We start from the raw sequence: 5,112 nt of genomic DNA on the forward strand, positions 1-5,112 counted from the left end.
CCCCCCCCCCCGCCCCGGGCCTGGGCCGCTTTAGGGACGTCCCCTTCCTGGGTCCCGGGAATCAGGCCAGGCCTTTGGACTCGGATTGGCCCAGGCACCGCTTACAGACGCGGCTCCTACCGGCACACACCACCATGCCTGGTTCAGTTCTCAACCCCTCTTGGCATTTAGCAGTGGTCTAGCCCGGCCTTTGACACCTGTCTCCACCCATTCATGTTCCCAGCTCTGTTCATCCCGGCTTTACTCAGGGGTGCTCCAGGGGGAACCTGCGGACTGAGGTTGGGGTGAATCCTCTGGGTGCAGACAGGGTGAGGGGATGCCACCTGGGGACTCTGGATGGGACCCCCCTGGGAAACAGGGTGCCTCAGTTTCCCCGGCGATAGGGGTGGGTGTCGGGAGCTTTAATTCCAATCAGCCTCTGGTCAGCTCTGGCCCAGGGAGCGTCTGGCCTGGACTGAGGTCCTGGAGGCAGGCGGGGCGTCTGACATCACATCGGAACCAAACACGGGGCGTCTAGGCCTCAGAGGAGGCTAAGCATCTCCCCGGGCACGGGCAGGGTCGGGTGCCCCAGGCAGAGGACGCAGCTAGAACAGAGACTGGTGGCTGGACACGGACCGCTAGCCCAAGGCACCTGGGAGGGCCACACGTGAGAAACAATGGGGCACAAATGGGCCACGGCCAGCCTCCCCGGGGTGAGAGGCAACCTACGGGCGTCTCCTGAGCTAAAGGAGGGAGACCCGGATACTGTCTCTGGAAACCCCCCGGCTCAGTACCCCATAGAGCTGCCCATGAGCCGGGGGGGTCCCATCCAGAGTCCCCAGGTGGCGTCCCCTCCACCCTGTCTGCACCCAGAGGATTCACCCCAACCTCAGTCCGCAGGTTCCCCCTGGAGCACCCCTGAGTAAAGCCGGGATGAACGGAGCTGGGAACATGAATGGGTGGAGACAGGTGTCAAAGGCCGGGCTAGACCACTGCTAAATGCCAAGAGGGGTTGAGAACTGAACCAGGCATGGTGGTGTGTGCCGGTAGCCCCAGCTACCCAGGAGGCTGAGGCAGGAGGATCACGTCAGCCCAGGAGTTCAACCAGCCTGGGCAATATAGTGAGACCCCTTCTATAAAAAAAAAAAATTAGCCAGGCATGGTGGAACATTCCTGCAGTTCCAGTTACTTGGGAGGCTGTGGCAGGAGGAATGCTTGAGCCTAGGAGTTCAAGACTAGCCTAGGCAACATAGTGAGACCTCATCGCTCACAAAAAAAAGAAAAGAGAAAAGAAATTATTAGCTGAGCATGGTAGAGCGTGCCTGTTGTCCCAGCTACTTGGGTGGCCGAGGCAGGAGGATCAGCCAGGAGGTCAAGGCTGCAGTGAGCCATGAGCATGCCACAGCACTCCAGCCTGAGTGACAGAGCAAACCTTTCTCCAAAAAACAAAGAAGGGAATAGCAAGTAGGGCCCCTGGAACAGGCACCTTCTGTAGGTTGCTTCTGAAACGGGACTTGAAAGTTTGTGGTTGGGCCCGGTGATCCCCCACCAACGCCTTCAGAACCCCGGAACGGAAAGGCTGACACTGCATTTCAGGGTCCCCAAGACCACGCTCCAGCTCAGGGACGTGCCAGAAAGACAGAACTCAGTCAAGAGGTGATTCCACAGCTAGGGCTTGGCCTAGTGAGAGGACACAGGTCTCGAGCCAGCAACAGGGGTCAGATACAGAGGGCAGGGTCCAGGAGAGGCCAGGCTCAAGCGCCCAGTATCCCCCGTCAGCAGAATCACACGGACAGTGCTTGATTCTCCCAAAGCATGTGTGCATCAGCCAGGGAAGCCCAGCCCAGTCTTGGGGTCCAGAGTTCCGAACGGGGGTCAGTCACACAGACGTGCCCGACTGCTCGTGGAGTTGACTTTGGTCTCAGCCCCCAAGACACGGAACTGACCCAGCATGGCCCTGGGGTGGCCCAGGGCCCCAGGCACACACAGACACTGACAGGCAGGACACGCCAAGTGGGCAGAGGTCAGAGGTCACCTCCCGGGAGCTGGGTCAGGGCAGACCTCTCTTTGGGACATGCAGGGTACAGGTGGCCCAGGCCTGCAGAGCTCTGCCCTTTCTTGCAAGGTGATCACGATCCCCAGCACCATGTGGGAGGCAGCTGGTGGGACTGAGCCCCTGCTGGGGCAGGTGAAGACAGGAGTGGGAGAAAGGCCACGGGCAAGCGTACAGCCCAGTGGGAGGAGAGGGAGCAGGCATCGCCTCCATTTCACGGGTGGCGAGATGGAGACCAGAAGAGAGGTTGTGACATGCTTAAAGTCACCGTGCAGGGCTGGGCGTGGTGGCTCATGCCTGTCATCCCAGCTCATCGGGAGGCGGAGGCGAGAGGATTGCCCGCGCCCAGGGTTTCCAGACCAGCCTGGGCAACTTGGAGACATCTCGTCTCTACAATAAACCAAAAAATTAGCCAGGCATGGTGGCGCACACCTGCAGTCCTAGCTACTCGAAAGGCTGAGGCGGAAGGGTCACCTGAGCCCAAGAGGTGAGCCATGAGCATGCCACTGCACTCCAGCGTGGGCGACAGAATGAGACTTCAACTCAAAAAAAAATCAAAAGATCACCAAGCCGGCCCAGGATGGAGTCCAAATCCAGCCTCGATTTCATGTGGGTTGCCCCTTCCGCCTCTTCAGAGCAACCCGCGGGGGCTGGCCCATGCCTCGAGGAACCCTGGAACTGGGGGTCCCTGGGGGTATCGGGGTCTCTTTCTTTTTCTTTTTCATCAATAGGGATGGGGATCTCGCAGTGTTCCCAAGCTGGAGTGCAGTGACACAATCACGGCTCACTGCAGCCTCGACCTCCTGGGCTCAGGCGACCTCCTGGGCTTAGCCTCCCAAGGAGCTAGGACTACAGGCATGCGCCACCATGCCTGGCTCATTTTTCTTTATTTTTATTTTTGTCGAGACAAGGTCACGAACTCCTGGACTCGAGCAATCCTCCTGCCTCGGCCACCCAAAATGCTGGGATTACAGGCATGAGCCACTGCACCCAGCTTCAAGGTCTCTTTCTTGACCCTAAAGTGGAGTCTGGATTCGAAGCACGCGCAGAGCCACACGCGGGGCCCGCTCCAGCCTCCTGGGACCCCCAAGATGAACGAGATGGGATCACGGGGGTCCTGGGCGGTACAACCAGCATCTGTGAGAGGGGAGGGCAGTGCCTAGCCTGGTGGGACCAAGCCCCACTGCGAGGAGCCCCGAGGGCACAGGAGAGGCTTTCAGGGAGGAGCAGCCTTTCTACCACCCACAAAGCCACACCAAACCACAAAATGCCGGTCGAAGCAGCGAAGGCTGAGGCCTCAAGAGAGCAGAAGGGATGTGCCTGTGGCCACACTGAGCTTGTCACAGGCCCAGCCACGCCCACGCTGGTCATCCATCCAGAGATGCCCCCAGTGTGCATATCATCTTTGATTCTAGAGACGTTTTGGAAGATTCACGTCTGCGGGTTTTTAGGGAAATGGCATCTTTTTGAGCTGGTCTTGGGACAGTGATTCGTGGAGACAACATCAGGGGTAACCCTGCGAGGCAGCCCTCGCTGGAGGCCCAGTCATCGGGGCAGGCAAGGGACATGTTGAGTCAGCAGCAAGAAAGATTGCAGTTAGACCTAAGAGGACGAGCCAGTCATGCCTGGTTGCAGACAAGTTCCAGGGATCTGTGCGGGCACCTCCTCTGTAGCTCGGGCGCAGGTCCTGGAAGTTCGCAAGCACACGTGCGGGGCTTGTGTCAGCCTCTGTGACTTCAGAGCATCCTTATAAAACAGTGGTTGGACCAGGTGACATCATATGGCCCAGGCAGTGTAGCTCAACATGTATGGCCCCCTCCACAGGCAGAAGGCAGGGACCCTCCCAGGTTCCTATAACCAGAAAGGAAGGTTGTGATTCTTCTAATTAGCTTAATTGGGTCCCATGAGGTCTCGAGGGGCACCATCTAAGGGAGAGGCAAGTTCCCGGGGGAGCCTGGGCACCCCTGCCACTTCTGCCATGTGAGGACAAGAGAGGAGGCCATCTACGAGCCAGGACCGGGCCCTCACCAGACCTCAACTCCACGGGTGCCTTGACCTTGGACTTCAGCCTCCACAACTGTGAGCAGTAAGTTTCTGTGGTCCTTGAGCCGCCCAGCCTGCACTACTGCATCATGGAAAAGTTGGTGCCTCCCCAAGACGCCATCTAGACCAGCTCCCATCTCCCTACCCTCTCCCACGTCACCACCCACCCACACCTCGATTCCTCCCATGCTCAGCTGGGACCCAGGGCTCCGGCCCAGATACAGGCGCCGGCATTCCCAGACGCTCAGCCGGGCTTCTTGCCAGGCTCCAAACACGTCCCAAACTGCCCTTTCTCCTCTCCTCTCCTGTGGCCTTCTGCAGACTTGGGGGCCCCACGGGGGCCAGCTGGGGTCAAGAAGATCAAATTCACAGTCACTTTATATCCAACAAGGTCTGCCAGGGGGGAAGCCCCTCAGGGCCAGGGCCTCCCCAGAGACCAGCTGGGGCGATGTCCAGGCACCCCACTTCCACACCCAGAGGCCCGGGGTTCTGCGTCCCCTCCCCGCAGCAGCAGGCAGGGGCGGGGCCTCTGCCCTCCCCAGCCCGTGAGAGCAGCTTTGCGGGCCTCGGCCTCCACTCCTGGCTCTGAACGTTCCTCTCTTCCTTCGGCTCGGCGCGTCCAGACGAGCCTTGGGGGCAAAGGAGGACCCTGCAGCCTTCTCCCCCAAACCAGGGGTGCTCGTATGGAGGTCGCCTGCTGCCGCCCCCGCCCGCCCGCTCCACCCCGGAGCAGCCTGTCGGTCCCTAAGCCCCGGGCCAGAGAGCCAAGGGCGGTCTCTGCACAAGACGCCAAGCGGCAGGGGCCCGGACGGGGCTGGTGGGAGAGGGCGGGGCCGGGGGCGGCGGTTGCCAGGGAGACGGCGGGGCTTAGCCAATCGGCAGGGGCCACCGGCGAGCTCGCCGGGCGCTCTCGGCGGGGTGATGCTGCCCCCAGGTGATGGACGGGAGTACTACGTCCAGAGAGGGCGGAGGCACCGGCTGACATTTCCCCTTGTTTCAGGCATATTCAAGATGCCCAGGTGGGGCTGACGGGGACG

The sequence above is a fragment of the Carlito syrichta genome, unplaced genomic scaffold (assembly GCF_000164805.1).
Source record: "Carlito syrichta isolate Samal-C Ts95f unplaced genomic scaffold, Tarsius_syrichta-2.0.1 Scaffold302081, whole genome shotgun sequence".
Taxonomy (NCBI): Eukaryota; Metazoa; Chordata; class Mammalia; order Primates; family Tarsiidae; genus Carlito; species Carlito syrichta.